The sequence below is a fragment of the Carassius auratus genome, chromosome 31 (genome assembly GCF_003368295.1).
Source record: "Carassius auratus strain Wakin chromosome 31, ASM336829v1, whole genome shotgun sequence".
NCBI lineage: Eukaryota > Metazoa > Chordata > Actinopteri > Cypriniformes > Cyprinidae > Carassius > Carassius auratus.
Window position 1 is genome coordinate 20,236,496 of NC_039273.1, and position 13,512 is coordinate 20,250,007.

At 44.1% G+C, this 13,512-nt stretch overlaps 2 long non-coding RNA genes across 4 annotated transcripts in view; one reads left to right on the forward strand and one right to left on the reverse strand.

The window, feature by feature from the left end:
- LOC113050767 (uncharacterized) overlaps positions 1 to 13,512 on the reverse strand; it is a 41,459-nt gene that overhangs the window by 16,137 nt on the left and 11,810 nt on the right. The gene's annotated exons all lie outside the window — the stretch shown is intronic.
- LOC113050766 (uncharacterized) lies at positions 784 to 4,443 on the forward strand. Of its 3 annotated transcripts, none has more exons than XR_003276815.1 (6): positions 784 to 1,165; positions 1,341 to 1,411; positions 1,482 to 2,048; positions 2,122 to 2,184; positions 2,267 to 2,419; positions 4,317 to 4,443. It is a non-coding gene; the product is annotated as an uncharacterized LOC113050766 (long non-coding RNA). The 3 variants fall into 3 exon arrangements; XR_003276816.1 differs by lacking the exon at positions 784 to 1,165 and having other exon boundaries at positions 1,263 to 1,411; positions 1,482 to 1,661; positions 1,836 to 2,048; XR_003276814.1 differs by lacking the exon at positions 784 to 1,165 and having other exon boundaries at positions 1,263 to 1,411.

The following is a 13,512-nucleotide window of genomic DNA, read 5'->3' on the forward strand; positions in this document are numbered from 1 at the left end:
TAGTCAGAGAAAATAAACTCTGAATAAATCAACAAAAACTGGGAAAATAATGACAGGTATATCAAAGATACAACCTTTGGCCCCTTTTTAAGTCAACACAATTCAAGCATATACACAATTGGGGCTAATTTAGCTTTTCACAGTTTGAAAAAACTCATGAAAACTCAAAACTCAACCTTTTAGAAAACATTCAAACAACGAAAACAAACCTAATCTCTATAACACAATTATATGGTGAATTTCACCCTTTTCAAATTAACATTCCTGTCTTTCCAAAAGTAAAAACTTAACAACCTCCCAGGCTGTATTTTTAATTCTCTTAAGTCCTATGGAGTCCAATTGTAGAACAGTTTAAATGCGTAACAAGTGTGGGACCCGCCCCTTTTCTTTGGTTACAATCCCTCAATAAACCCTGCCATACTGACATTGCAAAAACAAAAACAAATGATAGTTAAACATAATTTGTAGTCAAATAAATACATAAATCAATTAACACCGAATTTTTCTTAGTCAGGATATAATCATTGTTAAAACCTCAGAGGCAGTCTACCCTTTGTCTCTCTTGTGGAACGTCTAGGCTCCATATCTGACCCTGCAGTATAAATACCAAGCCCACCATTTTCAGGCAACACATTATCTCTGTGTCTGTCAAGCCTGACACTTTTACGATTAGGGTGTCTCACCATGGTTTCATAGGTAGAGGGTTTCGTTTGGTTTCTGTGTTCAACATTGGTATCCCCACAACGTTCAGACCTAAATGTATACACAGGGCCACCGGGGGGGTATTCCAGAAAGCTTGGTTAACTTACCATTTGATAAACTATAACCTCTGGGTTGATTTACCCCAAACAGGCATACCATGAGTATGTCGGTTCCAAAACACCTGAGAAGAGTTAGCTTAATCAACCTCTGACTGGTTACCCAGAGTTAATGCGCGTGCACGGTGCATGTATAAAGACATTTTCAATGGATCGCCGATTTCACGAGTCACCATGGAAACTCAAAGCGAAAAAAAGAGAGCCGCGTATTTCACAGAGGCGGAGTTGGAAGTTTTAATGCATGCTTATGAGGAGTTTAAGCCAATAATATTAAAAAGAAGCAATACAGCTGCATCGGCTAAAGCAAGAGAGTTGGCTTGGCAAAAAATAACGGACAGAGTAAATGCGTGAGTGTATTAAATTACAAATTTGTTATTGGCTCCCGTTTTATTGAAATGCAAAATAATGAAGTATGACTTATACATACTTTTGAATATGTTAAATCACTATGAAAGCATTTACTTTTCCTGCCATTTTATTTCTTTAGCTTGAAATAATAATGTATATTTCTTATTTAATAAGGTGTAATCCTTCTGGAGCCACAAGAACTTTAAGCCAAGTCAAAATGAAACACAAAAACATTCTGCAAAAAGGTAATATTTGATTACACAATTACTGAACTATTATTATAACAGGATTTAGTATATTCATTCTGTCATGCAGCTAACAGAAAAAAGACTGAAGCCCGTCTAACTGGCGGGGGGCCACCACCACCTCCCCTCACCCCATCTGAGGACCTGGCTCTGTCCCTTAATAAAGGGCGACCAGTGGTTGCTGGCATTCCAGGGGGCAGTTCATCACACATACTATGCACCACAAGTGATGGTGAAAAAAGGGTGAAATGTAAGTTTACCTCTATGATTTGTTTTCATTTTTTATCCTGATAAATTACTATCTCTGTCACTTAAAGGCTTTTTGAACAAGATTAATTTATGTAGGCTTATTTTATTTAACTGCATATGATGTATTATTTTCTTTGATAATATTGAGAATTTAACGGGTTGTGTGTTCTTATAGATACTGATGGACGGATTGTATTATTGGACTCTCCAGAAAGAACACAGTCTGTCACAGTTGTAAGTGATTTGTTGTCAGGTACTTTTAGGTTTTTTTTTTTTTTGCCAAATAATGTATACTTGAATATTTGTCTTGTAGGGTGAAGATGATGATGACGATGAAGAGACCACATCTGCTGTGACAGAAGTGGACAATGCTGGTAGATCCACTGAGGTATGATGCATACCATTATGATGTATGGCCCCTTTTTGCATTAGAGTAACAAACTGTCATTGTCCTTTCATAGTACATACCTAGGGATTTGCCCACAGATGAGGGTCCTTCAGCCTCAGCACACAATCTAAGCAGGGTAAGAATTTGTGTCCATGTGTCCATATTTTAATTTTATTGTCTGACCAAACAATCTCATTTATTACATTTTTCCACCTTAGTTGCCAGCAAAGGAGCTGTATAAGGTCCATCTTCAAAAACAAATAAGAAAAAGTGACATGGAGATGGACCTTATACAGCTTCAAATGGAAGAGAAAAGGCTCCTCATTAAAAAAGCAGCACTTGAAATAGAATTACTTGAGAATCGCCTTAAGGTGAGAACTTGTCTGAATATTAATCTGTTGCATGTTAAAAGTGGTCTGTCTGTCTCTATCTATCTATCTATCTATTGTGACGAGTCAGCTGCCTCCTCCCTGATTGTCACCGGCACCCCGTCCTAAATCGCCGCCCTTCACCAGGCTCCCGACTGGAGTGGGTGTGTGAGAGGAGGGGCGCTGGACGAGTCAGGGCTGGCGGCGTGTGATGGGGCACACCTGAAGGAAGTGGAGCCTCATTACCGCCGCTGTTTAAAAGCCCAACGCGCCTCTCCTCAGGAGACCGGTCTCTTCCCCGTGCATGCACACTGGTGTCCTCGTGGGTCCAGGAAGGGTGCGTTGAGGGACTCCCGCGCCACAAGAGACGTGAGCAGCCGGACCCGCGATCCGGAGGAGAACCGCACCCGTTTACACGGCCGACGGGCCAGGATGCCGGGCCGTCCATCCCCTACCAGCGCTGCGGCTGACGAGAGAGATGCGGCCGCTAGAGGAAGCCGCCGCCCCTCGCGCCCCGGACCAAGGAGGGGAGCGCGTGCGGCCGCCGGACTCCGCCCCTTACCTGGACCCTTCCTCCATGAACACTGCCTGACCCACACGAACCCCGCAGCACGACGAGGACACCAGATTCCCTGTTATTTTGGACACTTTTCCCCTTTTGCCACTTTTATTCCCTGTTTGTTTTATGATTTCTGTTAATAAAAGCCTCTCCGAGGCCTGACGCCACGCCCACTGTGTCTGTCTTGTGCTCCTCCCGTGACACTGGTGGAGAATGCGGGCAGGCGGAGCCTAGACAGCGCAGTGGGGAAACGTCTGGTGACGTCACTCCCTCTCGCTTGCAAACGTTCGTGAGAACCCAGACTGGGACGGAGGAAAACTGGGGACAGCCTCCCAGCCACACAAGGGGTAAGTGACTTTTCCATTGTCATTTTACCCTGTGGTTGGTTGAGGCTGTCACTAAAACCCGGTTTCTCTGTCCCTGTTCTGGTGCGCTGCGAGAGGGAGGACCGCCCGGAGAGGAAGCCCCGCCCACTCCGACCGTTTGGAGCCTGGTTGAGGATGGTAGCACTCCCGTGTGGGTGGCGCCCTGGGGACGGGGATGTCGCTTGGGAGGGGGAATGTGACGAGTCAGCTGCCTCCTCCCTGATTGTCACCGGCACCCCGTCCTAAATCGCCGCCCTTCACCAGGCTCCCGACTGGAGTGGGTGTGTGAGAGGAGGGGCGCTGGACGAGTCAGGGCTGGCGGCGTGTGATGGGGCACACCTGAAGGAAGTGGAGCCTCATTACCGCCGCTGTTTAAAAGCCCAACGCGCCTCTCCTCAGGAGACCGGTCTCTTCCCCGTGCATGCACACTGGTGTCCTCGTGGGTCCAGGAAGGGTGCGTTGAGGGACTCCCGCGCCACAAGAGACGTGAGCAGCCGGACCCGCGATCCGGAGGAGAACCGCACCCGTTTACACGGCCGACGGGCCAGGATGCCGGGCCGTCCATCCCCTACCAGCGCTGCGGCTGACGAGAGAGATGCGGCCGCTAGAGGAAGCCGCCGCCCCTCGCGCCCCGGACCAAGGAGGGGAGCGCGTGCGGCCGCCGGACTCCGCCCCTTACCTGGACCCTTCCTCCATGAACACTGCCTGACCCACACGAACCCCGCAGCACGACGAGGACACCAGATTCCCTGTTATTTTGGACACTTTTCCCCTTTTGCCACTTTTATTCCCTGTTTGTTTTATGATTTCTGTTAATAAAAGCCTCTCCGAGGCCTGACGCCACGCCCACTGTGTCTGTCTTGTGCTCCTCCCGTGACACTATCTATCTAGCTATCTATCTATCTGTATGTATGTATGTGTAAAGCAATATAAAAAAAAAAACATTTTAATGAATTTTACTTTTATTGTTTTTCAGGAAATGAAGAAATAAACTGCCTGGCAGACCAGTGCAAAAAAAACTAATAAAAGTAATTTTGACAAATCCTGTCTCTCAAAAGTCTTCCGTCTCTGTTGGCCTCTAAAATCTGTCGGTGTTCCTCTGGGCCATCTTCCTCAATACAAGGAGGGTGGCTCTCTCCTCTTATAGTGGCAATATTGTGAAGCACAACACAAGCCACAATAATGTCGCATGCCCTCTCTGGACTAACCCGGAGCCCACGCAGACACTGAAACCGAGATTTGAGGATCCCTATAGTCATCTCCACCTTGGCCCGTGTTCGGCTGTGAGCCAGGTTAAACCGTGTCTGTGGTCCAGGCTCAGGTTCAGGGTAGGGTGTCATTAAATAGGGCAGACAAGGGTATCCTCTGTCCCCCAGCAAGTAACCATTGTACTGTCCTGTAATGATTGAAGTGTACAACACAAATATAGTAAAAACGAAAAAACAAAAATTGTATAAAGCAAATCATACCCTGCTGAAATGTCTGGCATAATGATGACTCGTGGAAAATTCTGGCATCATGCACAGATCCTGGCCATTTTGCCTCGACATTGGTGATGATTTGGGTTGCCTCACATATTACCTATAGTTAGTGGAAAAAGTAATGACTTTGATGATTTTAAGAAGGGGAAAAAATTAAGTTGTTACCTGCACATTGATACTATGAATAGATTTCCTATTAACATAGTCTCCCTCATTTATTGATGGAGCTTTAATAGGAATGTGAGTGCCATCAATGCACCCAATTACATTTGGAAACCCTGAAACAGAAAGTTTTGGAAGTATGAAGTGTGTGCATAAGGAATACATGTATAGATATTAATAATATGACTAAATATTAAATATGCGTCATATATTTTACTACAAAGGACAAACCTGCCACTCTGTGGAATTCGTCTTTAATAACAAGCAGAGGTTTATGGCCAGGGAACTGTACAAACGTGGGTAACAACTGTTTAAGTGCCAGACACACTGTACGAACGGCTCTACACACAGTTGCCTTTCCCACATGCTCTGAATCGCCCACACTGTACAAAAAATGGCCAGACGCAAAAAACCTAAGTGCTATGCACAGAATGTTTTCTGTGCTAAGCGCAGAGCCGCGGTTTGTCACATTTGCGATATGCGGTTTTAAAAGACGTGTTAAATAAACTAATGAATCTTTTGAAAAACGATAAAGCTCTTTTAAATATTCATTAGGGTAAGCAAACACATCAATACGCGGTCTTATAACCCTCTCCCGATGAAAAAAACCTCGTATAATTTGTGCTTCAACGTCCACAGGATCCTCGTCAAAAGGGCACGCCATGCTCACCAACCTTCTGAAACGAAGTTACACTGAAACATAACCTGCTCTCGAGCAGGTTATCTTCAGAGAGTCAGTTGCTATGGTTACATACATACCCAGAAAGTTACCTCTGTTTTTGGAACCGAACGTTGAGGTTATCCACGAACTTACCCTTATACATACCCAGGTATGTCACATAACCTGCTTTTTGGAATACCCCCCTGCACTATTTCTTTTAATCACAAAATATGGGCGATCCTCCCACTTGTCCTGAATTTTGTTCCGACCGCGATGCCTATGACTGTTAAGTTCATTTAGGAATTGAGTGAGATGTATTCCTCATTAAGTAAGGAAGAGTCCATCTGATTAAATTAACCTTGATTAAAAGCAGTAGATCTATTGGTTGTGAACCCGCAGTATAACCTGGAGGAGTTCCGGAAGCTGATTGGCCATCAAAACTTCACATGTTAAATAGAACCAGGTGTGCTTTGGTGATTAGTAGTGAGCAGAGGGATCTCTGTAGGCAAGGTTAATGTGCTTCTCCTACCCAAGTTGGTGGTGCTACTGATACTGGAGAAAGATTGCTAAAGCATGTTTGGAGTAAACCAAATGCTGAGACGGCGGTGAAAAGCCACAATGTGTTCATCAACTTTATAGAAGCTACTGGTAGGATAAAGACTCTTTTATTGACTGTTAAAGAGATCAATTGTGAATGTCTTGCAAGTTGTTTATTAATGCTAGCAGGTTTAGCATTTAACATGCTATCTGGACATGTGCAGTAAATGCATTTGATTTAGTGTTGTTAAACCAGTTTGCACTGTATTTCTGATTTGTGCGTATTCTAGTAACATTGGTTGTAATTTAAATAAGTTAAAACCTCTTTAAATGACTGTATTACTGTGTGTAGTGACTCATATCTATATATTCTCTGTATAGGTTATTAAGCTAAGCATCTGAATTGAACTCTGAAAATAAGCAGAAGAAGACCAAGTTGCTGTTAAAAGATTTTAATAAAGTGCTTCAATGAAGAATCCGAATCAGATGTTTTGAGTTATTCCATGCATCCTATGAAGTTAACTGGAGCCTTGTTCAAGTTGGGGCAGACATTGAGGCTGAGAATCTCTAGATAACTTGACAATGACTGCGTAGCAAGACCCTATCTCCAGGTCGAATCAATGCACCTGAAGCAGTTCTATCATAGATTCTCTTTCTGAGTCTAGCTGATTGTACCGACACAGCTTGAGCATATCTTTAGCTGTACTCAATCGTTCATGATGCGCTCGCACCTAATCATCCAGGTTGTCTGCCAAGTCTTCGCTAGGGTTCTCTCCAGCCAGAATATCATAAGGTAGACGTGCATCACTTCCGAACTTAAGGTAAAATGCAGAATAAACCATGGAAGAATGAGTCTGATTATTGTACACCATAACCAATTCTGAAAGATTATCTTTCCATTTGCGTTTCTTCTCCACAGGCAACGCTCATAACATCTCGTGCATAGTGCGATTAAATTGCTCGCACTGTCCATTGCCCTGTGGATGATATGGGCTAGTATGACTTTTAGTCATGCCATAGAGCTCACATAGCTCTTTAATGACATTAGCCTCAAATCAACAACCTTGGTCAGAATGCAACCTGGCAGGACAGCCATAGTACTTGATCCAATGGTTCAACAACACCTGTGCTTTTGAGTGAGCTTTCTTGTTCCTTATTGGAACAGTGATGGTAAATCTTGTAAACATATCTGTCAATACAAGGACATTTTCAAACCCATCACATGATTTTTCCAGCACAGTGTAGCCCATAGCTACTTCTTCCCGTGGAGCTGCATCGTCAGTGCATGTCATGGGGGCCCTCTGTGTTGGAAAGACATCCCTAGCCATCCCTGTTTACATTGCTTTATCCATCCCTGAACATCCTTGGCCATCCCTGGACAATGGTAGCATTTCTGCATTGAATTAATGGTACTTTTGCCATTAAAGTGCTCCCTATGATCATGCTTGGCTTCATAATCTTGTCTGCACAATGACTCTGGCACCACTAGCTGCCATACCTCCTCACTATCCCAGGGGTCTCTAATCTTTCTAAAGAGTACCCCTTGGTATATCGTAAGGCGATCACACTGACAGGCTAACTTTTTGGCCGTGGAATTCATAGCCCCCAATTGGGTTCAGTTCGGCCTTACACCCATTTGGATAGCTGTGTGTACTACCCCAACAGTAATGTCCTTTTTCTGATATTTTTGCACCTCTTCCCAGTCATTACCAGCAACCTCCCCCCAACATCACGTACTGACTGACCATTACTTCATCACACTTCTTGTTACTCTTTGACTGGGACCCAAGACTAATTCTAACTTGCTCTTCATTTATCAACAAAAAGTCTATGTTTGTTCAGGCTCTCTCTTATCTGGAATCCTGGACAAAACATCTGCATTGACCTTTTTTCTGCTCCCGATGAGCTGGATGGCACCTTGAATGGCTGACACCGCAGTCGGTGTATGAATGAGTGTGTGAATGGGTGAATGTGAAGCAACTTGTAAAGCGCTATGGATGGCCATGTGGTCTGTTGACAGCACTATATAAATGCAGTCCATTTACCATTTACCATTCTGCCCGGTTTATACAGGATATCAAAATGAAACTCAGCCAACTGAGCAACCCAGCGCTGCTCTACTGCCCCGAGATTCGCAGAGCTGAGGTATCTCAGGGGATTGTGATCAGTGACAACTGTAAACTTGCTAAACCGCAAGTATTCACAGAATTTCTCTGTGATTGCCCATTTAAGTGCTAAGAGCTCCAATTTAAAAGCACTATAGTTCCGCTCATTATTTTCAGAGCCTCTGAGCCCACGGCTTGCATATGCTATGAAATGTTTTACACAATCTCGTTTCTGAGTCAAGATGGCTCCGAGCCCTCGAAGACTACCGTCGGTTGTCAAGGTAAAGGGAATGCTAAAGTCTGGAAATACCAAGACTGGAGGAGACAGTAAAGCTTTCCGTAAGGTGTCGAAAGCCTCCTGGCACTGCTTTCAAAGACCATTCAAAGGACAGAGCTCTGGATGACTCTAGAGCTTTGTGGGATTTACCTATCAACTCATGCAAGGGCCTTGCAATTTGAGCAAATTGGGCTATAACAGCTCATGAACCCCAATACCTGCCGTACATCTCTAGGGCACTTTGGGACAGGCCATGTCTCCAACATCTGTACTTTTTCCTGGTCTACCTGAATGCCTTCATTAGATATAACATGACCCAAGAACTTGACTCTTTCCTTGAAAAGGAAGCATTTACTGGGCTTCAATTTCAAATTCTTTACTCCTCAAACGAGTGAAGACTAGATCCAGTTTCTCAATGTGCTCATCAAAGTCTTTTGAGAAGACTATAATGTGATCCAAATATACTAAAAGAGTGTCAAATGTCAAATCTCCAAGGACTACACCCATTAGGCATTGAAATGTTGCCGGGGCATTGCATAACCCAAAGGGCATGCGAGTCCACTCGAAAAACCTGAAAGGTGTAGTCACCGCTGTCTTTATTTGGTCTTGACTGTCCATGGCAACCTGGAAGTAGCCAGATGTCAGATCAAGGGTTGAAAAATACGGGCATTTCCTAGAGTATCAATTGACTCCTCCACTCGAGGAAGTGGGTACGCATCTCTACAGGTTAATTGATTTAGTCTCCTGTAATCAGAGCAAAACCAAATTCCCCCATCCTTCTTAACAACAATTGCAGCGGGGGAAGCCCATGGACTGCAACTTTCCTTTAGGATGCCCTGAGACACAAGCTCTTATACATGTCGTTTGGCCCCTTGAAAGACTTGTGGTGGGATGCGTATGTGACGTTGCTTGATGGGCTGAGCATCCCCTGTAGGGATGCAGTGTGTAACTGCAGTGGTGTGACCATAGTCACTGTCAGACTTAGAAAACACATCTGTTCAGCTTGCAAAGGTTCCATATTAACCTCTATTGAGATTGGCAATGGGTCCAATAATTGACCATGACAAGTAACCTCCTCACTTTTAACCCATACACAGAGCACATCTTTTTGCTCCTCAAAAAGCGTTTTTTTTTTTTTTTTTTTTTTGCCTGTGTGGTGTTGTCTCTGTGTACTGGAAGCTTATGTCACTAAAATAAATTCTTTGTATGCGCAATCATACTTGGCAATAAAGCACTTTCTGATTCTGAAAATAATTGGGTCTTTCAGGTAGATCTTTGCCGGTTTATGAACCTCAGCAAGAATAGCTCTAGGTGGCAGCCTTACTAGCTTGCTAGTAATATTTAATATCCAAACTGGCACCTTTACTTCTTTTGCCTGGGTCAAGACATTAGCCACAAGAACCCCACTGGTCAGACTTACACCTGTTGTACCCTCCACTAAGACTTGTCATTGGCTCTTTACCGGGGTTCGGCAATGCCCTTGTACAATTACCTCAGAGTATGACCCATACACCCATCCTCACTTTTAACCCATACACAGAGCACATCTTGGTGCCCTTCAAAAAGCGTTTTTTTTTTTTTTTTTTTGTCTTGTCTGTGTGTTGTTGTCTCTGTGTACTGGAAGCTTATGTCACTAAAATAAATTTCTTGTATGCACAAGCATACTTGGCAATAAAGCACTTTCTGATTCTGATTCTGAAAATAATTGGGTCTTTCAGGTAGATCTTTGCCGGTTTATAAACCTCAGTAAGCCTAGCTCTAGGTGGCAGCCTCACTAGCTTGCTAGTGCTATTTAATATCCAAACTGGCACCTTTACTTCTCTTGCCTGGGTCAAGACATTAGCCACAAGAACCCAACTTGCCAGACTTACACCTGTTGTAGCAATGCCCTTGTACAATTACCTCAGTGTATGGCGGAATGGTAACTTTCTTTCTGCCTGCTACCTTGACGTAACCTATTCTACCTGATGGGGCAATGTAGTTTGTTTCCTTCTCAATTGTTGCCAGTACTCTCTTGACACAGGCATTCTCTCTCAACCCCCTCTCAACCCCCTGTGGCGGTCTAGCTTGGTCACCTCTTGGTGTGTCCCAATCAGTCCCTTAAGTTCCCCCAATATATTCATGCCAACAATGCCAGGAACCTCCACCTCTTCTGACTGTTCAGGATCCTTTAATACAAACACACACTTGTTACATAAGGTCTGTTCCATGCACTCCACATCAGTCTCCAGACACCCAACTACTGGGATCTCCAATCCATTCGGCGCCGTGAGGCGCACCCATCTGGCACTTGATAGCTCTGATCCCACAAAATGTTTTTTAAAATAAGACTCTGTAATGGTTGTAACCTCCGAGCCTGTGTCCAAAAAACGGGGTTATAACCCCAGCTATTTTTACCTCAATAACCAGACAATTACTAGATGCCTGACTACTAACATGGTAGCCTTGGACCTCGGATGAGGCAGACTGAACACAAATTGAAGCTGACAAATCTACACCCGTACTATCACCATGCTGACTGGACACAGTAGTAGTCCTGTCCACTGGCAGCCCTGGTTGTTTTTCACGATTTTGATGACAATAACGACTCGTGTGTCCAGGCTGGTTACAGGAATAGCAAATGTATCTACCATCACTATCCTTCAGCGGGGCCCGGGAGCTGCATTTGTAACTTTCCCTTGGCTCTACCCTCATATTTTTAACAAGGCAAACCTCTTTAAACAGCTCTTCTTGACAGGCCGCGAGTTTCTGAATAGCCCCATGCAGGATTTCTAGGCTAAGTGAAGGTGATTCTGTCACAGCAGTAGTAGCACTCACAGTGGCTCTGGACTTGCCACTACTTAAAGCTGCGGCTGACACATTAACAGGTGATCGCAGCTTCTATAACATCCTTGAAAGACATACCCCTCTGTTCCTTAACTGTCCTTTTAATTTCCTGGCGAAGACCGGCATCAAACAAACCCAGAACAAAAATCCTTCAGAACAACTTCTGGTAGGGGTACACGATCACGGCCTTTTTAAGACCTTCTCCAACTTTTTCTGAAGAGCATAAGCAAATATGCTCCTAGCCGTCTCTCCTTGTATCTAAGTGTTTTTTTGTAAAATTCCCTCAGAAAGAGTCCCAACTGGTGTTCTGTCACCATAAGTGTCAATGAGCACCTCAAATATCTTTTCTGGATCGTTTTCAGTTTCACCCAGCATCAACTTTACAGTCAACTTAGCTTCACCTTTAAGGTGATGTTTAAAAAGTTCAACTTGACCATCCTCAGGTATGCGGGACAATCGGAAGATGGATCTCACTTGATCAATCCATTCCTCCATGTCTTGTTCCACAGACATTCCACTGAAATCAGAACGTTTTCTTTCCCGAGGGATATAAATGGCTGGAGTTACACTCTGTTTTTCGGTGTCAGCTTTTGCTAATGCCAAGGCCTCACATTGACCTTCTCTGGCCAGTAGCAAAGCTTAACCTTGTTTACGCGATTTTCTGTTCAGTAAATCCATTTCTTTCTGTAAATCTTCCATTTCTCAACGTATGCTACTGTTTCCCACTTCTATAACAGGCAAATAAACGAATACCCGATAATCCTTTAGATTTCAGAAGGAAACATCCTGCTTGAGTCAAATCCCGCTATGTCATTAGATGGCAGGGTATGATTTCCCCCGGAATGTGCTGATGAAGAGAGTTTTCCCGGTAAACAATCCAGCCTGATGACGTAGCACACTCACAATCTCCAAGCAGCCTCTTTTCCTTTCCCCACGACTCACTCCGAATCCCGACAAAAATCATGCAAGTTGTTCTAACTCCAGTCTTCACATTTGCTCAACAGCACCATTCAGTAGCTCGTTAATATCACTGTTACGGTTAACAGCTGTTCAGTCATCCCCAACTAACATCTGTCTCTGCTTCTTCTGTCCTTTTTTTCCTCTGGACCCACCAAAATGCTGGAACCCGCCCCTTTGCTTTGGTTAGCAAAACTACTAAAGTAACCATAGACAGTAAAAGAAATGGAGACAGCGACCTCATTGGATTCAATGGAGACAAGTGAAGTAAATAAGAAGCACACACTTCCTGGGGGTTGAGCGTACTGTGCAAACTCAAACTGAACTTGATGACATCGAGGTCAGGTGAGCAACCTGTATGACAATTGTAAGTCTTCTAATCGCTGTGCCAAGAGAAATCTGAATCACCCACCGAATCTTGCAGACGTTGTTGAACAATTTTGTCCCGTTGCTTTTATGGACTCTCTATGGGCTTCTCCCTTGACTTTATGCCTCCACGTCCCCCCGATTGCCTCATAGACATTAAAAAATTGGACTCCTCCTGTCCATACGGTAATTTCTCTACTGTGCAACAGAGAGTTATGATGCAATCGTTAGCCTATTTTTTACAAAAATTGCTTCTACGGGGCCATAACGTAAGGTGCATGGTAATGGGGCCTTTTATACATTTTTGTGTTTCTTTAGAAATAATTAATAGACAAATGGAGTCTTTAAACACCCAAGATGTAAAGTTATTCGCTGTCAAAGTGATGCCAAAATGAATGGGAGTCAATGGAATGCTAAAAGCAAGTGGAGGTCCGCTAACCAATGGCACCCAGAGATGCCACAATAAATATGAAACCCTGCCCCCTGAAAGTAACTACATTTGTCAGTAGCTTGACAGTAGCTCAGCTACTTTTAAAATAATGTAGCATTTCCAGTAGCTAACTACTGTGACTAGCGTACCGTAGCTTCATCAGCGTCACCCTGGAAACAAGCGAGGAACACCTGCCCATCCTCATTACAGGCTGATCGTGACAGCTGCACATCATCAGGTGGCGGATACATAAGCTACACAAGCCCTGCCACCAGAGAGAAACTTCTCCATGAGACTGAGAATTAATTTTCCCACTCATTTATCCCACAGACAGCAGCGTGTGACCAACCAGCCCCACAGGAGCGCAGCA